Here is a 9,804-nt window from a genome sequence, read left to right as displayed (position 1 = left end):
TTCCAACCATGGCTAAAGTGACATATCTCCTTTGCAGGATATCTATTGGCAGAGCCCCAGGATTCTCCAAAAGTTGGCGCCATCAATCCATAGCCCCAAAGTGTTAAAGGTTCACTTTGACCTCTTTTGTTTTGCAGCGAATACCTTATTCCCTCCACAAACCAGGCACTCATTTCTTTACTTTTATTTCCAAATTGTTCCACATGGAACAGCCTGTTCATTAAAACCTGGATGAGATGCTGAAAACTGTCCATTGCTCATTGATATAGATGCCCTACGGTATAGAATCCGGTTCAGGCTTTCATTAAGAAAAATAGACAGCCAAGATATTGCAGCAGCAGAGCAAAAGAAGTGTCCTAGTTCACTATGTGAAACTTTGAAATGCCAAACAGTGTGTGGGAATTGAAAGCAAACCTTCTCAATCAAACCAGAAAGAAGGACGAGCTTTAGTAATATACTTATGAATCTTTTTTTTTTAAAGACAGCATTTCCTCTATTCCAGTTTCCCAACCAAGTTCGAGTGGTTGATACTGATAGTGTGGTAGTTCACCAGTGTTCCTGCAGAAAAACCTTTAACCTGATAGACATTCATCCTTTAACACTACATACATGCACCAGGAAGCTTCTGTCCAAGAAGGACTCCTCAGGACATTTACTTAGGTGTTAAAGGCAGCACATTTGTTATTCAGATCATATTCAGACATTCCAAATCTGCATGTCTGAAGATGTGGGGGGCCCTTGGGATTGCGCCATGCTGACATCCTCATGGGTAATATGCATGCTTATCCTTGCCCCATTGTTCATCCTCGGCGATTTCAACGCTAGAGTTGGTGCTGATAACAGTTCGTGGCCCACTTGCTTAGGTCAGTTCGGCACTGGGAAGATGAACGAAAATGGCCAACGCCTGCTAGAGTTTTGCTGTCATCACGGTCTCTGTGTCAGCAACACGTTCTTCAACACGAAGCCCCAACATAGAGTCTCTTGGAGACACCCAAGATCAAAGCACTGGCACCAGCTCGACCTGATTCTCACCAGATGCTCCAGCCTTCCCAGCATCAAGATCACACGCAGCTATCAGGGTGCTGCCTGTGACACCGACCACTCCCTGGTGTGCAGCAGAGTGAAACTGCAAACAAAGCGACTGTATCACATGAAAAGGGAAGGAAGACCTCGCATTGATACGAGCAAGACCTGGGATCAGAGAAAAGTGGAGGAATTTGCACGAGCGCTTGAGGAATCTCTTCCAGGCCCGGTCGATGCAAACACATCCAACAGATGGGAACATTTCAAGAATGCCGTTTACAACACCGCCTTGTCCATATTTGGCAAGAAGACCAACAAGACAGCAGACTGGTTTGAAGTCCACTCTGAGGAGTTGACACCAGTCATTGAGGAAAAGAGGAGAGCTCAAGCAGCATACAAGGCCTGTCCCAGTGAGTGCAACCTGCAGGTCCTCCGAGCTGCTCGCAGCAAAGTCCAGCAGACTGCCAGGAGATGTGCTAACGACTACTGGATCCAGCTCTGTTCCGAGATACAGATAGCAGCTGACACGGGCAACATCAAGGGGATGTATGATGGTATCAAGCAGGCCCTAGGTCCAACACAGAAGAAAATTGCCCCTCTGAAGTCTGCCACAGGCGAGGTCATCCAGGATCGGGCGCAGCAGATGGAACGCTGGGTGCAGCACTACTCTGAGCTATATTCCAGAGAAAATGTAGTCACCGAAGAAGCACTGAACAACATTGAGTGCCTGCCTGTGCTGGAAGAGCTTGACAGTGAACCAACCCTAGAAGAACTTCACGTGGCCCTGGACTCCCTTGCCTTTGGCAAGGCACCTGGAAAAGACAGCATCCCTGCTGAAGTCCTAAAATGCTGCAAAGAGATCATCGTCACTGAGCTGCATGAAATCCTCTGTCTCTGCTGGAGAGAAGGTGGAGTACCTCAAGACATGAGGGATGCAAACATCATCACGCTGTACAAGAACAAAGGCGACAGGGGTGACTGCAACAACTACCGTGGCATCACTCTCCTTAGCGTTGTAGGAAAGTTGTTTGCCCGAGTTGCACTAAAGAGGCTCCAGGTACTTGCAGAGAGCGTTTATCCAGAATCACAGTGTGGATTCCGAGCCAACAGGTCCACCACTGATATGGTATTCTCCCTTAGACAACTGTAGGAGAAATGCAGGGAACAACGACAGCCACTCTTTTTAGCCTTCATAGATCTCACAAAGGCTTTCGACCTGGTCAGCAGAGACGGCCTCTTCAAGATTCTCCCCAAGACTGGATGTCCACCCAGGCTCCTCAGCATCATCAGATCCTTCCACAAGGACATGAAGGGCACTGTTGTCTTTGATGGCTCCACATCACACCCCTTTGATATCCGAAGCGGCGTGAAGCAGGGCTGTGTTCTTGCACCAACCTTGTTTGGGATCTTCTTCGCTGTCCTGCTGAAGCAGGCCTTTGGAGCTGCAACAGAAGGCATCTATCTCCGGACCAGATCAGATGGAAAGCTCTTCAACCTCTCCAGACTGAGAGCAAAGTCCAAAGTCCAGCTGAAATGTCTGCATGACTTCCTCTTTGCCGACGATGCAGCTATCACTACCCACTCTGCCAAAGATCTCCAGCAGCTCATGGATCGTTTTAGCAAGGCCTGCCAAGATTTTGGACTATCAGCCTGAAGAAAACACAGGTCATGGTTCAGGATGTGGACTTACCTCCCTGCATTACAATCTCTGCACATGAACTGGAGGTTGTCCATGACTTTGTGTACCTTGGCTCAATGATCTCCGACACTCATTCTCTCGATACCGAGCTAAACAAACGCATCGGTAAAGCAGCTACCACGTTTTCCAGACTCACAAAGAGAGTCTGGTCCAACAAGAAGCTGACGGAACATACCAAGATCCAGGTCTACAGAGCTTGCTTCCTGAGTACACTTCTGTACTGCAGCGAGTCATGAACTCTTCACTCACAACAGGAGAGGAAACTGAATGCTTTCCACATGCGCTTCCTCCGACGTATTCTCGGCATCACCTGGCAGGACAAAGTTTCAAACAACACAGTCCTGGAACGTGCTGGAATCCCTAGCATGTATGCACTACTGAAACAGAGACGCCTGCGTTGGCTCGGTCATGTTGTGAGAATGGATGATGGCCGGATCCCAAAGGATCTCCTCTATGGAGAACTCGTGCAAGGAAAGCGCCCTACAGGTAGACCACAGCTGCGATACAAGGACATCTGCAAGAGGGATCTGAAGGCCTTAGGAGTGGACCTCAACAAGTGGGAAACCCTGGCCTCTGAGCGGCCCGCTTGGAGGCAGGCTGTGCAGCATGGCCTTTCCCAGTTTGAAGAGACACTTGGCCAACAGTCTGAAGCTAAGAGGCAAAGAAGGAAGGCCCATAGCCAGGGAGACAGGCCAGGGACAGACTGCACTTGCTCCCGGTGTGGAAGGGATTGTCACTCCCGGATCGGCCTTTTCAGCCACACCAGACGCTGTTCCAGAACCACCTTTCAGAGCGCGATACCAGAGTCTCTCGAGACTGAAGGTTGCCAACTAACATCCTTGCCCCAACCACCCTCATGGTCAGCATTTGTTGCTGCAGACAAATTCTGAATGCAGGAAGGGGATGCTTAGCCCAGCTCAGTCCTGAGGGAGTCTTTCCATGCATTCCATACACAGGTTTAAAAAGGGCTTTGCATATAATATGAGTGGGGTGGGTAATGCTGTGGCTACTACCCTGTAAACTGTTATTATTCTTTGTGCAGTGATTGAGAGAGGAGGGGAGCCCTGGTGCAGCTGCCCTCCCCCTCCCCCTAGATTTGCCCCATACCAACACCAACCTAGTAGATTACCATTTCTCAAACTATGGGTTGGGACTCACTAGGTGGATCACAAGTCAATTTCAGGTGGGTTATATAACACCTAGTTCAGTCACCGTTGAAAATACAAAGCTGAAAATACAGGCTATAGAACTGTTGGGCAGGGTGGGCTCCTGGTGGGAGAGAGGCAAATAGGTGGGAAGATGGGGCACTGGAAAGGGGGGAGGACTGACTGTGTGGTTAGAGAAGAATCCGTGTTCTCCTTTGACTTCCTAGATGAAATGTTTGCATTTCGAGCAAAAATAAATAAATAAATAAATAACAGCACAAGCACAAAAAGTAATGGGACATTTGGTTGATTGCAGCTTAGGTTTGAAACCTAAACTGATGGTGTTACTTCTGGCCATGACATCACTTCCAGGTTAATGACACCACATCCGGTGGGTCCCAATAGATTGTCACTCTAAAAAGTGGGCCCCGGTGCTAAAATGCTTGAGAATCACTGCAGTAGACTCTTTCTGCCACCATGAGGAGAAAGCCAGGCAGAGAGAGAATGCCTTTGAAAGCCACCCTCCCAGTTTCAACGGAAGATCAACAAATGCTTATAAAGTAGCTCATAGCCTATAGTCCAGGAGGACTGGTACAAAGCTCTGACAGAGTGCAGCCAACAACAGGCAAGTTAAAAGTCATGTAGGTCTTTCGAACCATAACCAGCAATTTGAATTGTACCTGGAAACACAAGCAGTGTAGCTGGTAAAGCAGAGTGCATAGAGAGTACAGGTTGAGACTAATTATTCGCGTGGGTTCCGTTCCAAGCACTCACGTGGATTAAAAAAACGCAGTATAGCAAATCAATTTAAAAAACAAAGTTTCTTTGCTCCAGTGATTGAAAAACAGCCTTGCTGACCTTTTAACTCTAAGATAAGAGTCATTAAGAAGACAATCCATCAGCACTTCACTCATCCCCTCCCTTCACCAATGCAAAATGATCTTCTTTCTTTCAGGTACTGGGGGAAGGGAGGGGTCCAAAGGAGAGAGAAGGATTGATGAATTGTTAGCCTGCTGCCCTCTCTCTCTCTCTCTCTCATTAAGGAAGCTGTTGTTAAAGGACTGTTCAGTTTTTAAAACTGATTTTAAAGGGATACATTTTTCCTCTTCTCCAGGGATCAGCACATACTTTCTCATTTGCAGGCGCCATTCGTGTTGAGTCAAATCCGTGTATAAAAAATCTGTGTATAAATAGGCTGGACCTGTATCTGCAGAATCCTTACACTGCATTCCCATAACACTTTCCTGGGCGTAAGTTCCATTGAACATAATGGGACTTCCAACTAGATATCATAAAGTTGTGCTCCATGTCCCAGTAGTCAAAGACAATCATTCTGTTCTTCAATTTTTATGTTATTCCTTCTTCAGATCAGGCTTTGTCCATAGGGTAAAGCTTTAATGCAATGTTTAAGGGCTCTTGGGTCAATGAAGGATGGTTCCAATTTTCTCTGTCATTCCAAGTGCCAACCATTATTCAAAAGTTGACTTTAATCCCTGTTTTTTTTTTTTTTTTTTTTTTTTTTTACAAACACACACACACACAAGCAGAACACCTTAAACATGAAGTATTATGATGGTCACAAATCAAATAAGTGGGGAAATCAATTCATTTAACTGAGTATGCTTGCCTAAACTTCTAATCCTAGCCCCATTTCCCCCTGCAAATCACCCCACCACCAACATATTGTGAACTGACATGAAAATGGATTACAGTATCTTTGAAATTAAAAATGGATCTGTATGCATGCATCTCCCAAGACATTCGCTTGTCATGCAGCCTTTGATCAATCTTCAACTGCTTTTATTACTATTGATGGAACAGCACATTATCCTGAAATAACTGATCAATATTAAGCATCAGCTCCTAAGCCTCTCTCTGAGTATCCTGTTGGCCTCCTCTAGTAAAAGCTCAGACTGCAAATGTTGATCTTTATTCCCCCCCCCCCCCTTAAAATTCAGTTCTTAGCAGAATGCATGCAAACTGCACAGACCGAGGTGGTGGGTCTGCACAGAGGTCTGGCAAAAGCAAATATTAATGTTATATTTTGTGATGTCAGTCATTGGTTTCACTAAGTTGGGGGGGGGGAGGAACCTACTTAGTACTTCACAATGGGAGTAAGAAGTGATCCAAAGGACCATATTCTGTCATTAAAGCATACAAATATACAAAAAGACTGATTAGGTCAAAGGTCCATGCAGTCTAGCATCCTGGAACATACAGTGGCCGACCAGCTTTTTCAGGGTTTCTATGTCCAGTGGGCAACTATCTTGATGCAAAAATTAGGATGTGAGGATAAAAGACCCCTGAGCTGCTTGGGAGAAGGCTAAAATCTTAGCTCTTTTTAGGAGTGAGCATCATGGCCCGGGGATAATATATCTTGTTCTTTGCTCCAGGCAGCAAAACGTCTTGGTCCAGCCTTGTTTGGGCTGCTTCTGAATGCTACTTAAAACAGTTTGGCTCAAAAAAAAAAAAACAAAACAAAACAAACAAAAACAACCAGCTGCTTAGACTACTGACCAGACCAATCAAACAGAACACATCTCACTGGTTCCTAAACAACTTGGTTGTAGGCCAGTCCATTTCTGAGCCTAATTCATAGTGAAGGTTTTAGCCTCTAGAGTCCTATTCCTGCCTAAATGTTGAGAGACATCCTTTGAGACCCTTCTCCAGGTGCATCAGAGTTCAAAGCAGGTAATGAGTACAGAATGGATTTTGTTTTTTTGCTGTGACTTGGTGCACACTATCCACTTGTGCCACTATCCACTTGGGGCACACTATCCATAGCTCATTTGGTGCTCATTAGCTAGTCCAGCCTCTTACGTGGTGCAAGATCCAGAGTTAGAGTACTCCCAACAGATCAAGGTAACACAGCCTCAGTTTGAAGACCCCCAGGGAGAGAGAGCCTAATTCCCCTTGTGCAAATGATTAAATTGTGAAACATTTCTTACCATTTAGAAACGTCTCCTAAAGTTCCACCAAAATCTGCCCTCCAGTAACAGAAGCCCTTTAGATCTGTCTTGCTCCTTGGGGAAGCAGAGAACAAGTCTGCCCTCATCTGTGTGACAGTCCTCCAGGTATTTCAATAAAATTATCATGCATGTGTGCCCCTTCAGGTTTCTCCAGGCTAAATGTACCATGATCCTGCAAACTTTCCTTATCACATCTGATGTCCAGATTGAAGTGTCCTTGATCTTTTGACACTAGAATAGATCTTTCAGATTTTTTTAAGAAAACCGCTAATCTCTCTCTCTCTCTCTCTCTCTCTCTCTCTCTCTCTCTCTCTCTCTCTCTCTCTCTCTCTCTCTGGTGGTTATGTCATAATTATTGCTGTTATTTTGCATGGGAGAGAGGGATCCCAAATACAGCAATATCTTGACTTTCATCTACTTGATTTTCATCACTCTGCTCTTTCAGCAGTTTTAAGTTATAACCACTTTTCAGATTTTGGTCATGTGCTTTCCTCTTTTTTGGGGATATCATCCACACTTACAAGACATTCATCAACATTCTTTGGTTTGTTCTTTTTTCTTTTATTTCTGTTTATTTTGGTTTCTAGGCATTCACATGTGTTATACAGTTATTTACATTTTTTTTTGGGGGGGGGGGGGGCTGGCCAAAATAAATTTGCAAGCTAAATAACGCTCTGCTTTGACATTCATCCATTTTTTACTTTCATCCATGCTCTGGTCCCTAACCAGACAAAAGTGCAAGGTATTGCTAAAGTTATATTGTAATTATTGCTGTTATTTTTCAAGATGTCATTTTGCATGGAAGAGTGGGATCCCAAATATAGCAGGCCTTCGGCAGCAACTGTTACCCTGCAGATGCCTGATCTTGTCTGATCTTGGAAGCTAAGCAGGGTCAGGCCTGGTTAGTACTTGGATGGGAGACCGCCTGGGAATACCGGGCGCTGTAGGCTTATACCATGATCTCGGAAGCTAAGCAAGGTCAGGACTGGTTAGTACTTGGATGGGAGACCGCCTGGGAATACCGGGTGCTGTAGGCTTATACCATGATCTGGGAAGCTAAGCAGGGTCAGGCCTGGTTAGTACTTGGATGGGAGACCGCTTGGGAATACCGGGTGCTGTAGGCTTATACCATGATCTGGGAAGCTAAGCAGGGTCAGGCCTGGTTAGTACTTGGATGGGAGACCGCCTGGGAATACCGGGTGCTGTAGGCTTATACCATGATCTCGGAAGCTAAGGAGAGTCAGGCCTGGTTAGTACTTGGATGGGAGACCGCCTGGGAATACCGGGTGCTGTAGGCTTATACCATAGTCTTTCAAGACTGAAGGTTGCCAACCATTTTCGGTATCTGTGGGGAATCCATTCCAGGACCCCTCATGAATACTGATTTCTGCAAATAATTAAATCCATGGTTGGTCCTCACAGGACCTCCAGGACGCGACCTCCCGGTTCTCACAGGACCTCCAGAACTATACGTATTGTGACACGTCCGGTTGCAACTGGGAGATCCTTGAGGCTCTCCAGCCACGGGGTGGGCATCTATGCTGAGTCAAATCAGCAGGTGCCAAACCTGTACATGAGGATGACCCACTGTACTTAAAAAGCACCAGTATTTAGAAGTGCCCCCCTTCTGGGATGACAGGACTTCCCAGTGTGCTCAAGCTGCAACACTTCTGTTAGAAAAAGGAGCACTGGTGTCACTCTTTGTGCGATGTAAATGTGTTTCCTGAAAGCACAGCCCTGTAGATGTAATTTTTAAAAAAAGCATCCAATCCAGAGTCTGCAAGCAAGTATGGAGAAAGCACTCCAGCCTGAAGAAATATTTTCTCGTTTGCCCATCCATCTTGTAGATAAAAATTAATTCCTCTGTTCAGTGGTCATATATCACTTCTATTGTGACCTTGGGGGCTGACTTTTCTGTATAGGGAGGGAGTAGGATTCCAAAAGAAGTGAAGAAGGGGGGAAAAAAATCCCATTTCCTAGGCAAAAAATGTTCTGTTACCGCATCTCTTCAAAGGAAGTATATCTCTTGGCAGTGGGGAAACAGCATCACAATTGTCATCTAATGATAATTGCCTTTTGCTGTGCTATATATAATTGTTTTGTGTCAAAGCCTCCCAGCTGTTTCACAGTTGCGAACTTGTGCATCAAAACTGACCATTTGGAAAGGGAGAAGGGGCAAAAAAAATGACTGCCTTTTTAACCCAGGCACTTTTTGAAATTACATCAAGCTCTCATTTTTAAATAGACTACAGCTTAATGTAGCACTTTCCATATTAAAGACTTAAGTTATTATTCACAATAATCCATTTGTATCTAAGAGTGGGATTTTCCCTGGGGGGAAAGAACGGTTAATTGTTGGTACAAAGGATTTAGGAGCTAGGGTTTTATTTCCTGGCTAGTCAGGTCACCCCATTTGGTTTTCTAAATGAAAACTGCTTTGTATTTCATTGGGGAACAAGAAGGGTAGGGGAGTGTAAGCAATATTGTCCCAAGTAATAGGAGGATTCTCGTAAAATATTCATATATATAGTTGTGCTAAAGTTTAAACTTTAAAACTAAAGTTTAGCTTTTGTGTAAATACTATATTAAAACTTTCACAACTGGCATTCAGAGCATTAAAATTAATATTATTTGGGCTGATAGGCCAAGATCAAATAAAACAATTGTTTCCTAATGTTTTACCTACAATTGTGTTTATCAGGAAGTTGAAAAGGGAGCAGTGGTGAGGCAAACGGGATGCAGGGGGAGGGGCACGAGAGGGGTTTGTGGGTATCAGGAAGTTGAATAGGGAGACATCTAAGAGAAGGAAAACTCTGATCCCAAACCTCCACTGCCTTGTGGCTACATCCAGTTATGGAAAAGGCTTCAGGAGTCAACCTCGAGGCAAAATCCGGAGCCGGAGTCCCTGAGGCAGTTCATGGCTGAACACAGTCACGTTCTGGCAACTCCTGCAACGCCGCTGGAACCT

At 45.1% G+C, this 9,804-nt stretch overlaps 1 pseudogene; it reads left to right on the top strand.

The window, feature by feature from the left end:
- The first annotated feature begins 7,663 nt into the window (after positions 1–7,663).
- LOC136660976 (5S ribosomal RNA) lies at positions 7,664–7,786 on the top strand (annotated as a pseudogene).
- The last annotated feature ends 2,018 nt before the right edge of the window (positions 7,787–9,804 follow it).

The sequence above is a fragment of the Tiliqua scincoides genome, chromosome 9 (genome assembly GCF_035046505.1).
Source record: "Tiliqua scincoides isolate rTilSci1 chromosome 9, rTilSci1.hap2, whole genome shotgun sequence".
NCBI lineage: Eukaryota > Metazoa > Chordata > Lepidosauria > Squamata > Scincidae > Tiliqua > Tiliqua scincoides.
Note: the sequence above shows the minus strand (reverse complement) of the source record. Positions and strands in the feature narration are given on the sequence as shown.